General features: G+C 43.1%; 1 protein-coding gene across 1 annotated transcript in view; it reads right to left on the bottom strand.

Annotated features, from left to right (window-relative positions):
• AK9 (adenylate kinase 9) overlaps positions 1 to 14,069 on the bottom strand; it is a 1,007,389-nt gene that overhangs the window by 426,350 nt on the left and 566,970 nt on the right. The gene's annotated exons all lie outside the window — the stretch shown is intronic.

Below are 14,069 nucleotides of genomic sequence, written 5' to 3'. Positions count from 1 at the left end.
TCATTTTTACTGTATCCAATCTGCCCCACCAGGATAGTTTTAATGGGGACCAGGTGGAAGTTAGGAGTCGGACTGATTCAAGAATGTGGTCAGCATTATGATCTGAGGTTGCATCCAAGTCAGGTGTGAAGTATAGACCAAGATATTTCAATTGATTGGGTGACCATAATAGGCCAAGATCCTTAATGGACTGACCTATTTCCGGACAGTTCAATGGCATTACTTCCGATTTGGAGAGGTTGAGTTTTATCCAGAATGAATAGAATAAGATGACAACAATTGAAGTAAAGGAGAGATGGATTCTAGTGTGAGGTATAACAGGACGTCGTCTGCATATGCTGAAAGTTTGACGTCCACTCCAGCGTAGGTGAATCCTTGGATGTGAGGTGAGGTACGAATTGCAATTAGAAGGGATTCCAAAGCTAAATTGAAGAGTAAAGGGGATAATGGGCACCCCTGTCGCGTTCCTCTGCTAGGTTTGAAGGATAAGGAAAAATATTGGTTAGCATAAATTTTATTAGTCGGTAATGAGTACAATACCTTTACCATATTGATAAATTTAGGAGACAAACCAAACCATGACATGACATTAAAAAGATATGGCCATTCTACACGATCAAAGGCTTTTTCTGCATCTAAGCCAACAGCAACAATTGGATAGTCTAGAGATTTGGCAAGAGAAATTATGTGAGCAAATGTTCTCGTGTTGTCACTAGATAGACGGTTAGCCATAAAACCAGTTTGGTCAGAGTTAATCAATTTGGGTAAGATCAGTTGTAACCTGTTAGCTAAAATTTTAGCATATATTTTAGCATCTGAGTTGATTAGGGATAAAGGTCTATAATTGTGAACTTTAAGCGGGTCTTTATTGGGCTTGGGTAGTACAATAGTGGTTGCCTCTATAAAAGATCCCCTGATGTCTCCAGTGTTTTGCAGATATTTGAAAAACTCCAATAAGTAAGGGGAGAGCCATTTTCTAAACACCTGAAAAAATTCAGTCGGTAGGCCATCAGGGCCAGGTGCCTTCTTGGTGGACATGAGATCGAGTTCCTCACTAATTTCCTCAATAGAAATAGCAGATTCCAAGCCAATATTATCGGAATTGGTTAATGTGTTATGTGTAAAATCTTTAAGAAAAGGGACAAAGGTGCATTCTTGTTGGAGTTCAGATGTATATAAGATTGAGTAAAATCTGTGAAATTGTGTAAGAATCTCATTTGGGTCAGTAATCAAAGTATCATCAGCAGTAGTAATAGCTGGGATAGTAGTCTTATTACGTTTCCCTTTTAGGTATGAAGCAAGGTGTTGGCCACATTTATTACCATCAGAATAGTATTTAGCTGAACTCATAAAAACCTGTGAGGCAGCCGTTTTACTGAGGCATGTGTTATATTGAAATCTAGTGTGTTGGAGTTTCTTCAGTGTCTGGATGTCACTAGGGTTCGTTTGATGTAATGTCTCCAGGTGTTTGAGTTCAGATTCATAAGTATCTAATTTCTGTTTGGTACTCTTCTTTAAATAAGCATTATAGGAGATTATAACTCCCCTAATATACGCCTTAAACGCATCCCAAACTGAAATCCAGTTACTATCTTGGGATGAATTTAAAGAGAAATATTCCTGAATTGCTGTTGAAATGTGTTCACAGAAATTCCTGTCCTGTAAGAGAGAAGAATTGAACCTCCAAGCTCTCTGTGGAGAGGGGGGATGTAGAGTGTCTAGAGATAGGAGGACTGCAGCATGGTCGGATACACTAATTGTTTTAATTTCGGAATGGAGAATGGATTTAACTAGGGAAGGGCCTGTCAAGAAATAGTCAATCCTCGTGTAAGAGGAATGAGGGGCAGAGAAAAAGGTATATTCCCTATCCTCCATGTGAGTTATGCGCCATGGGTCAGTTAACCGAAATTGGGCTATGATATCTTGTAGGCATAACCATGTCTTTGATTTTTTGTGTCGATATATGGATTTTCTATCCTTTATAGGATTAATTATCAGATTAAAATCTCCTCCTAAAACGAAAGGAATATCTTGATAACTATTAAGCTGATCAGCTACATTAGTGAAAAAAGAACAGTCATCTGTATTGGGTCCATAAAGATTTAAGAAATAGATTTCCTGGGTATTTATACATAGTTTTGTAGAGACCCATCTCCCCTGGTTGTCAGTGCAATGTGAAAGGACCTTTATGTGATTTAGGATCCTAATAAAGGTAATAACACCATTCTTTTTATCAACGGCAGGGGAGAAGAGAGGCGGATGTGCCCAGGGGAGAGATAATTTAGCAGAGGAGGCAGCATCTAAATGAGTTTCTTGGAGAAAGATCACATCCGCAGATAAGGAGGAAATGTAATTCAAAATTTTTCTAGATTTGATGAGATTATTTAGTGCTTTAACATTTAAGGTGACACATGTGAAAGGCATGTACTGTTAGAGGATATAGAATTAAGTGTGTACGTTCTATATTAGGACAATAGGTTTAAACAATATTTTCTTACAAGGTGCTGTTAATTATTCACCCAAGGTGATATTGTGGATCACCCTTAATACCTTGTAACTAAGGTGTAACAATCAATTTTTCATGGCCCTCAGAGATGCCACCCAGGGATCAACACGATCATATCCCTCGGCTTTACACACCCAATCGTCATCGGGTCAATATCTAATGTGAAAGTGATGTATAGATTTTAACTTTTCTTTTTTTCTTTTTCTTATTTTCCTGTGTATGATAAACTCTTATTACTAATTTTAAAACAATAAATATGACTATGAGTTTAAGGTAAATACTTAGCTTCACCAGGATGGTAAGTAGCAGTTGGTAAGGGATACATAAGCCAACATGTTTCACCCCTAAGAAGGGGGTTTCTTCAGGGCTACTATCCCTGCAAACAAGAAACCTTGTTTAAGTGTGAAAAACGCTAAGCGTAACATATAAAATATATACCATTCACACCATAAATATATATATTCATACCTTTTATACTAGTTATACACGGCTGGCCACCCGATCTAAGTTTTTTTAAGATGGCCGCGGCGTGCTCAAAGATGGCTTTAAATATCCCAAAACCCGGAAGTGAGGTGGGAAGGGGGAGGGACAAGACCCAACCTCTACTCACACCCCCACTTTGGGGGAAGGGAAAGGTAAATGATTTATTCTTTTTTTCTTTTTTTCTCCTATCCTCCCATCATATTGGTATAGGGAAAGAAATTTGTACTCCCAGCGAAAAATCATAAAAGGGATGACCACTCTAATTCAAGGTTTAACCCTTGAGGGATAACCGAATTTAAGCGGTATATCCATTGTTGTTCCAAATAGTTTAACTTAGCCTCCAAATTCCCCTGTATCCCTTCTATATTGAGAGTGTCAATGACACGCCATCTAATCTGATCTGTTTGATGTTGTTTTAACAGCCAGTGTTGAACTAAGGGTGCGGATAAGTTGCTCGTCACTATTCTGGATTTATGCTCATTGAGCCTCAAGTGTATCGCACGTTTGGTGCGACCCACATACACCAGAGGGCAAGGGCATACAATAACATATATAACCCAAGCCGATTTGCATGTTGTGTATGTTCTAGCTTGAATGACTCTTCCAGTACATGGGTCCTTCCAAACATTACCCCCTATGATCTTGTCACACCATTGGCAATGGGAACAGGGAGCATGCATGCCCAATGGTTCATGGACTGGTCTGCGACGTTTCAATAGTTGGCCAATAGTAATGCCCTTAGTATATGTAATAAGGGGAAAGTCGACCAAACCCCTAAGATTCTTTAAAATGTGCCAATGTTCCCTGATAGATCTCACCATAATATTAACAACTACAGAATATGGCAATACGCAGACCAGTTCAACCTCCTCCCGGGCAGAACGAGACCCCCTATCAGAATCTTGAAGAAGGAGGTCCCGGTGGGCAAAACGAGCCCTTACATATGCTTGGTGGATGCATTTTTCTGGATAGCCCCGGAGACGAAAACGTTGGCTAATATCTTTAGCCACCCTCTGGAACTCACTTAAATCAGAGCATACTCTTCTGGCCCTTAGAAATTGGCTAATAGGGAGACTGGTCTTAAGTCTGTGGGGATGGAAGCTTCCAAAATGTAATAAAGTATTTCTAGCCACTGGTTTTCTATACAGGGTGGTCTCAAAAGTAGTACCCCCCCTGTGTATTGTAATGTCCAGAAATTCAATTTGTGACCAATTATACGTTGCAGTAAATTTTAAATTGGGGTCCACCGTATTGATCCACTGGATAAAATTAATCAATTCAATCTCCGATCCAGTCCAAAGGAAGAAGATATCATCCAAGAACCTGAGCCACAATTTTCTTAGGGGTGAAACATGTTGGCTTATGTATCCCTTACCAACTGCTACTTACCATCCCGTTGAAGCTAAGTATTTACCTTAAACTCATAGTCATATTTATTGTTTTAAAATTAGTAATAAGAGTTTATCATACACAGGAAAATAAGAAAAAGAAAAAAAGAAAAGTTAAAATCTATACATCACTTTCACATTAGATATTGACCCGATGACGATTGGGTGTGTAAAGCCGAGGGATATGATCGTGTTGATCCCTGGGTGGCATCTCTGAGGGCCATGAAAAATTGATTGTTACACCTTAGTTACAAGGTATTAAGGGTGATCCACAATATCACCTTGGGTGAATAATGTACGTTCTATATAACATGTATAGAAAAGAGCATACGATCCATTGACAATTAAATAAGATATAAAAGATAGCCAAGCAGTCAAAAGGAAAAAAAATAAAACTAGAAAGCTCATGTAATGTAATGAACTAGACAATTAACCATGGGTCAGTGAGCCAGGTGAAACTCCAAAGCAACACTGCCCAGCAGAATCATGCAAACAAAAATTATGAACCCCTGCATATTACAGGTACAGTATCAAATCAAGAATCCAACATGGTGGCATACTGAAACAAGCCTGTGAAGGAAGGAGTTGCTGCCAAGATACAATGGTAAAAGCAGATGATATGCCAGTCTCAAATGATTCATAGAAACATAACATAGAATATAATGGCAGAAAAGGGCTATAGCCCATCAAGTCTGCCCACGCTAATGACCCACCCCCAGACTTCACCCGGCTAGAGATCCCACATACATATCCCATTTCTTTTTGAAATCGAGCACGCTGCTGGCGTCAATCACCTGCAATGGAAGTTCATTCCAATGATCGACTACCCTTTCGGTGAAGAAATACTTCCTGGTGTCGCCATGAAATTGCCCACCTTTGATTTTCAGCGGATGACCTCTTGTGGTTGAAGGTCCTTTAAGAAAGAAGATATCATCTTCCACCTCGATGCGGCCCATGATATATTTAAAAGTCTCAATCATGTCCCCCCTCTCTCTACGTTCCTCGAGCGAGTATAGTTGCAGTTTATTCAGTCTTTCCTCATATGGGAGGCTCTTGAGTCCCAAGACCATCCTGGTGGTAATTCGCTGAACCGACTCGATTCTCCGCACATCTTTTTGATAATGTGGTCTCCAGAATTGAACACAATATTTAAGATGAGGTCTCACCATGGATCTGTACAGGGACATTATGACTTCGGGCCTCCGGCTGACGAAACCTCTACGGATGCATCCCACCATTTGTCTAGCCTTGGATGCAGCTTTCTCCACCTGCTTGGCAGTTTTCATGTCTTCACTAATGATTACTCCCAAATCTCATTCTGCCCTAGTCCTAGCTAAGGTCTCACCATTCAGAGTGTAAGTTCTGCATGGGTTTTTGCTGCCAAGGTGCATGACCTTACATTTTTTGGCATTAAAGCCCAGCTGCCAAGTCGAGGACCAATGTTCCAATAAGAGCAGGTCCTGCTCCATACTGTCGGGTAAGGTGATGTTATCTACTATGTTGCATAGTTTGGCGTCGTCGGCGAATAGTGTTATTTTACCTTGAAGCCCTTGAGTCAGGTCTCTTATGTATATGTTGAAAAGGATCGGTCCCAAGACCGATCCCTGTGGCACTCCACTGGTCACCTCCGATGTATTGGAGGGGGTACCGTTAACCACCACCCTCTGGATTCTACCGCTTAACCAGTCATTGACCCATGTCGTCAATATCACTCCCAATCCCATCGAAGTCATCTTGCTCAACAATCTGCGGTGCAGGACGCTATCAAAAGCTTTGCTGAAGTCCAAGTACATGACGTCTAGAGACTTCCCCATATCCAGTTTCCTTGTAACCCAGTCAAAGAAGCTGATCAGATTGGATTGACAGGACCTTCCCTTTGTGAATCCATGCTGCTGGGGATCCTGTAGATTCTCCTCGGTCAGGATCGTATCTAATTCTTGTTTAATAAGTCTTTCCATGAGTTTGCTCACTATTGAGGTGAGACTGACCGGTCTGTAATTCGCAGCTTCCGTTCTGCAATCTTTTTTGTGCAATGGAATGACGTTAGCTGTTTTCCAGTCCATGGGGACTTTTCCGGTACTTAGGGAAAGATTGAACAGCACGGATAGCGGTTCCGCCAGGACATCACACAACTCCCTAAGAATCCTGGGGTGTAGATTGTCCGGTCCCATGGCTTTGTTCACCTTGAGTTTTGATAGTTCGCCATGGACGCTGCTGGGTGTAAACTTGAAGTTTTGAAACGGGTCTTCCGAGGTTTGCCTTGCTTGCAGTTGTGGACCGGTCCCCGGCGCCTCACAAGTAAAGACTGAGCAAAAGTATTCATTTAGTAGTTTGGCTTTATCAGAATCCGTTTCTGCATAGGTCCCGTCTGTTTTCCTGAGACGTACTATCCCATCTGTGTTTCGTTTCCTGTCGCTAATGTATTCAAGTACAATCGATTGTACTCGGGATCAAGTTCTCTATATACTCAGCCAGTTCAATAGGGTTAGTAAAATCCTTTGTATGATTATTATATGTGACCCGGAGGCGGGCCGGATACATCATGCCAAATCTTGCTCCCAGTTGTTTCAAGTTGGGGCGATATTCCAGAAGCTGTTTTCTGAGTTTAGCTGTTTGTTTTCCCAAATCTGGCACAAAAAGAAGAGTAGTGCCCTCAAATTTAATTGGCGCTTTGACACGAGCTTGTTGCATGATCGCATAACTTGTGTGTATCTCAGGAGGCGCACTACCGTCGGCCTGGGATATTGCCCGGCTCTAGTAGGGAGCGAGTTGGAAGGAACACAGTGTCCCCGATCTATTTCAAACGGTAGGTCAAATTTGAGATCAAGCAGTTTAGGTAAAGTGGTAAGTAGGAATTCAGACATATTACGCCCTTCACGAGATTCTGGGATCCCGAGTATTCTAAAATTATTTCTCCTAGAGCAATTGCTAAAATCCTCAATCAAAGTCTCTAATTGCGCTATGCGCTTAGATTGTCTGAGCAGATCTTTTATATTATTTTCAGCTACAGACAGCCTGGTGTCCGTCGCCTGTACCTGGAGTTGTAACGCTGTGAGATCTTTTTTAAAGGCAGCTATCTCCTCCTTGATTTCTTCGTTGTCGGCCTTGACTTCCGACCGCATGGCCCTGAGTTCCTCTAATATGGTTTGGGTAGAGGCTTCGTCGGCTTTGGATGTAGACGCTTTCTGCAGCGAAACCGGGTCCGTATTTCGTCTCTTTCCGGGCTTGGTGGAAGCCATCCTGATTGAGACAAATTTTCATGCTGCGTGTGCTGAAATATAGCAGCAGAAAATGCAGGGGGGATCGATTCTAGATGAGATTCTGTGGGAGCTGCGTCGCTAAGCGTCCACCATATATCGCGCTCACTAGCGCCCCCCAGTTGGACTATTGTAATATTGTTCATCTTGCTGGTACTCAGAAGAATCTTCAAAGGCTGCGCATGATTCAGAATGCAGCAGTCAGATTGATTTTTAATTTAAAGAAGTATGACCATGTCACTGATTTCTATCGCTGACTGCACTGGTCATACTTCTAGAAAATTTCATTCATTATTTTCATTCCCTTCTGTAAAGGGTTGTAAATATAAGAAATTTCAGGAACGATTGTTATCTTTTCAGGCAGCCTTATGGACTAGTGATTTTACTCACATATTCATAGTCTCAAATTTGTATCAACAATTTCAACATGCCTTAAAGACGTATCTTTATAGGGAATTTTTTGGAAGTTAGATATTGGATATTTATTCATTTGTATCATTAGTCTTTGCAAACCACATAGAACTTAATGGTATTTGCAGTATACAAGTGCGTTTTATGTCACTGTATATACTCGAATACAAATCGATCCAAATATAAGTCGAGACCCCCTTTTTCCCCCCAAAAAAGGAGGAAAAATGGTTGACTCGAATATAAGTTGGGCGGCTTAATATTCAAGTGTCCTGCCCTGTCAGGCTCTACACCCAGCCCCCTCCCTGCCAAGCTCTGCACCCAGCCCCCTTCCCTCCATCCCTCCTCTGTCAGGCACTGCACCCAGCACCCTTTTATCCTCCCCTCCCCTGTCAGGTTCCGCACCCAGCACCCTTCCATCCGCCCCTCCCCTGCCAGGCTCTGCACCCTTCCTTCCTTCCCCTGTCAGACTCTGCACTCTCCCTCCCAGGCTCTGCCCTCTATCCCCCCCTCCATGCCCTATCTTCATACCTCTGCCGATCTGGTGGAGGTGCAGTGGGTCCTCTGCCGATCGCTGGTGGAGGTGCAGCGGGCAGGAGCAAGCTTTCCAAACTCCTGCTCTGCTGCTAACTGGCTGCGCAATCTAATTTCGCCATCTGAGCTGCATGAGCAGCAGCGCGATTTGGCGCTGCTTCTCGGCGCTGAGTAGTTTCCTTACTGGCTCCCGTGAGAAGAACTAATTAAAAACTAAAGTACATAAGAAAAGCAAAAGAAAAATAACTATAATATTATCATTTTGTTGAGGCTGTAGTTAAACCATTTAAAAATTGTGAGAAAAACAAAGTTTTCAGGAATTTATGAAATAATTAAGAACATAAGAAGTTGCCCCCGCTGAGTCAGACCAGAGGTCCATCCTGCCCAGCGGTCCGCTTCCGCGGCGGCCCATCAGGCCTAGTGCCTGAACAGTGATCCCTGATTAATTTACCTCTAATCCCATCCCTATAATATACCTCTACTCTTATCTGTACCCCTCAATCCCTTTGTCTTCCAAGTACCTATCCAAAGCTTCTTTGAACCCCTGTAGCGTGCTCCTGTTTATCACATCCTCTGGTAGCGCGTTCCATGTATCCACCACCCTAAAAGCCAAATGGAGTCAGGAAGTTCATTCCAGATCTCTACAAACTTGATCGACTGAGCTTCCCAGCAGATTTACTTGCCTTAACGGAAGGGAAGGCTAACTTATATCTTTGTGTGTTTCTCAAATGGCAAAGTCATAACATAAGAACATAAGCATCGTCTCTGCTGAGTCAGACTACAGGTCCATCGTGCCCAGCAGTCCGCTCCCCCGGCGGCCCCCCAGGTCAATGACCTGTAAGTTATCTATTACTTTAAAGCATGTTGTACTGTATAGTATCCCTCTATTTGTACCCTTCAATACCCTTTTCCTTCAGGAACTTGTCCAGTCCCATTTTGAAACCCAAAATCGTACTCTGTTCTACTACCTCCTCTGGAAGTGCATTCCAGGTGTCCACCACCCTCTGAGTGAATGGGACAAAAGGATCAAATATTCCATAGAGAAGCTTGAAGATTATGTATGCGCATTTAAACTGGATCCTTTTTTTTAAATTTCTTTATTCATTTTATAACTTACATCAAGTGTACAGTAAATATCAAACAATTATAATACAACATCACTTGAAAAATCTTCAATATCATACACCAAGAAGATTTAACCCCCACCCCCCTCCCAAATTCATATACAACTAATACATACCACATGAAAATAATCTCTTATGACATTCATATATATATTCTTAATGGAAAACCAAGAACCCCCCCACCCCAAATCCACATGTGTATTAAAATTTGGAAAAGTGTAACTTATTCATTACTATAATTTAATAATGGTCTCCACACATCCTTAAATTTATTATAATAACCTTTTTGAACTGCCAACGCTCTTTCCATTTTATACACATGACAAACTGAATTCCACCAAAAACAATAATTCAGCCTTCTACAGTCCTTCCAATTATATGTTATTTGTTGGATGGCAGCTCCTGTTAATATCATCAAAAGCTTGTTATTATTAGCAGATATTTTACATTTAGCTCTCATAGACATGCCAAATAAGATTGTGTCATATGACAATGCTACATGATTCTCTAACAAGCAATTTATTTGATCCCAAATAGACTCCCAAAAAGCCTTAATGAATGGACAATAAAACAATAAATGATCTAAAGTTCCAGCTTCGAGATGACAATGCCAACTTCTATTAGACTTAGAGCAATCCAATTTTTGTAAATGAACAGGGGTTCAGAGTGCTCTATGCAACAGGAAAAACCATGTTTGCCTCATAGACGCAGACATTGTACATTTCATCCTCCAAGACCAAATACGTGTCCACTGAGATGCATTAATTTGATGCTTAATCTCAATACTCCAAATATCCCACGTAGATAGAAATTCCATCTTCTCTTTTCAGAGCGATCCATATCGCTTCTTCCTCTCCCCAGGTCCCTTGTATTTCGGTCGCTTGGATATTGATCTTTACATAGAGAGCTAATCCTTCACCCTTTTGACCATCTCTGTCCTTCCTAAAAAGATTATATCACGGTATGTTTGCATCCCATCCATGTGATTCACTGAACCATGTCTCTGTGATAGCAACAATATCTAGATCTGCCTCTAACATCAGGGCTTGCAGATCATGAACTTTATTGCTTAGACTGTGAGCATTTGTGGTCATCGTTTTCCAGCTATTTTTCAGCGGTAACCTCCTTTTTCGTATAGATTTTTGTTTCGTTTCACTTTCTATTGCAATGCTAAGAAATGAATTGCTGATATTGTTTGTGTTGCAATCTTTATTACTATCACATCTTTTCTTTTGCCGGGGGTGGTCTGTATAATTGTCCTTCATACATACACCATCCCCACCTTCCAGTTTAAATGCCTAGAAAGATATTGTCTAAATTTCTCTGCAAGGTTTCTTTTTTCTGCTGTAGTAATATGTAGCCCATCAGTGCAATATAGCTTCTTGTCTTTCCATGTATTTCCCCATCCTCCTATGTACCTGAAGCCTTCTTGATGACACCAGACTTTGAGCCATCTATTAAAGTCCTCTGTGTTTTTCACTCTTTGATCTCCCTTTCCATATGCAGGCAGTAGTTCAGAAAAAGCTAATGTCTTTACAAAAGGTTTCAAGCCCTCACCAAGCTCCCAAAAAGCTTTCTGTGCTGCAAGTGTGGAGTTATATCTGGAGTCCATTTTGCCTGAAACAGCAGGTATGGTATAAGGAGTCTCCAGGCATCGTGTAAAAGTCTGAGACAAAAGCTTGTGAAGAGGAAGCTTAAGTGATTCTGCAGCAGGTTGAGGGAGATGCATGATCTCGAGATACTCCATAAAGTACTTAGAACCAGTATCTAGTTGAAGTTCTAGGTCATCAGCCATCTGTCGAAGAAAAGCAGAGAAAGACAGCTGTTCCGCCAAGGCCTTGCCCCGAGAGGGACTCGAGGACCCCCAAGGCGGCCTGGGTCGGAGGCTAAACCTCTCTGGAGAAATGACCATTAAAGGAATATGGAGACTTGGACGAGGCAGTGGAAGCAGCTGAGTCCTTGAGGTCTGGACGCGGAGACCTCGATCAAGGAGTTGGTGGTCTGGAAGAGCTGGAAAATCTGGAATGAAGCCTAGATGAAGAAGGTTGCTCTTTGGAAGAAGACCTATGTCTGGATGGATGCCTCGATGAAGGCCTCGATTGACGATGAGAGTGGTATGTAGAAGCAGGCCTCGAGGATCGAGGAGACTTCGCCCTAGAGATGGAAGTAAGCAATACTACAGGGCTAGAGGCTGTTGATCAAAACTCAGGAGGTTTGATGGAGGAATCTCGAAGCACTCCCAAAAACTCTGCTCCTTGTATGGAGTGTGAAGATTCCTGTCGAGGCATTCACAAAGAATCTATTCCTTGCATAGATGCCAGACCAGACACTTGCAAAGACTGTGCTCCTTACATTCAGCTCGAGGCATAGGCAGAGGCTCATCCTCGCAGGAGACTGTTGATTGCCCAGGCTGGATTAGAGAAGACAGCATCGGCCCAAATTTGGTCATTAACATAGAAACATAGAAATAGACGGCAGATAAGGGCCAAGGCCCATCCAGTCTGCCCACCCTAATGTCCCTCCCCTACCATTGCCCTGTGAATAGATCCCTCCTCTTCCTTTGCCCTGTGAATAGATCCCACGTGACGATCCCATCTGGCCTTAAAATCAGGCACGCTGCTGGCCTCGATCACATGTAGTGGAAGACTATTCCAGCGATCAACCACCCTTTCTGTGAAAAAGAATTTCCTGGTGTCAGCTCGTAGTTTCCCTCCCCTAATTTTCCACGGATGCCCTCTTGTTGTCGTGGGACCCTTGAAGAGGAAGATATCTTCCTCCGTCTCTATGCGGCCCGAGAGATACTTGAACGTCTCGATCATGTCCCCCCTCTCACTGCGCTCCTCGAGTGAGTATAGCTGCAATTTGTTTAACCGTTCCTCGTATGGGAGATTAACTGGATAAACTGCTACTCTAACATGGTCTGGAGGGAAGCCAGCAAAGATGGATCCGCGTCTGAAACCGGAGCACTTGCTACGGCTATAGGCTCCAAAGTGGCAGTGGAGATGTGCTTCGACTTAGAAGTCTTGGAAAGCTTGAGGACCACCGCCGGAACCTTCTGCTTAGGTATCTGATCTGAAGGAAGCTCAGGGGAAAAAACAGCAGGTTTACTCGAGGTCAGAGACGTCCCAAACGAGGAAGGTCTGATGAGGCTCGAGGTCGGATTGGTGGAAGCAGGAGGACCCTTGTTGGAAGATAGGACATAGGCCGCGCTCGAGGTCAAAGGTGTGACTGAAGAGTCCATCCCAAACAATTTCTCCACTAAAATCTGATGACGTTAAGGGCCCGAGGTTGAAGAGTAGCACAGCACTCGCATGACTTAGGATTATGGTCAGGCCCGAGGCATTTGAGGTACCAACAGTGTGGGTCCGTGAGTGAAATCGAATGCTGGCACTGGCTACACTTCTTGAAGCCCGTTGCTGTCCGGGACATAGGAGGAAAAATGGCCGCAGCGAAGACGAAAAAAACCCCCCGGTGGCCCCAAGGGACTCCCTGCCCCAGCAGGGGACCCTTCCATACCTTGCCCCTGTATTTCTAGAACAGGGGGAAGGTAACCTGAGGTAACAGAAATGAAGGAAGAGGTTCCTGCCAAAACTGGACCTGAAACCATCAAAATCGGAGCTCCTGCAGCCTGTCATGTTTGAAAAGCCTGGGACTTTCCAGACAGTGAGGCTGAGGAACCGACCAACATGAAAAGGGAATCCCTAGCTGCTCCTGTAGTAAGGGAATTCTTCACGAGGTACATGCGGCGGGGTGCTCTGGCCACCAGCAACCGCTGCCGATGTGACTCCCCCACCGCTCCAGCCTGCTGAAAAACGCCCTAGCTGTAATAAAAGTGCCAGTTAGATGAAAAAAACAATACAAATGGCAATTTTAAAGGGAATTGAGCCTTTTAGACTGGCACACCTCAGGATTTTTGTTTTTTTTCACTTACTCAGAACAGACTCCACAGCTCTCAAAGCTGTAGGGCTGACCAACCAGGGGGCCAGGCTGCCGGCTGAGGCACCTCTACAAAAATATGGGGAGATGGAGGAAGGTGGGGGGAGGGATCCAGCACGAGACCCTCCGAGTTTAACACCCCCAAGGTCGGACGGATCCCCAAGCAGGACCCGTCCAAGGTCTATCCAGCACAAAAGGGGAACCCAGGAGTCCAAAACAAAATTCCAACAGTACATAGTCTTACCATCTGTTTTAACGGAGACTGAGGAAGACTGAGTGCTGCGGGATTCTAGCCTGATATACAAGTTTGTGCTCATCCAGCTGCTGGTAGCAGTGACGCATATAACCCATTCGTAAGGTCTATACCAGTCAACCAAGCAATACAGAAACTGATGTTATCTTATGCTCTATGGAAGAACTATAATGCCTGGAG

Source organism: Geotrypetes seraphini, chromosome 3, assembly GCF_902459505.1.
Source record: "Geotrypetes seraphini chromosome 3, aGeoSer1.1, whole genome shotgun sequence".
In the NCBI taxonomy this organism is placed as follows: domain Eukaryota; kingdom Metazoa; phylum Chordata; class Amphibia; order Gymnophiona; family Dermophiidae; genus Geotrypetes; species Geotrypetes seraphini.
Note: the sequence above shows the minus strand (reverse complement) of the source record. Positions and strands in the feature narration are given on the sequence as shown.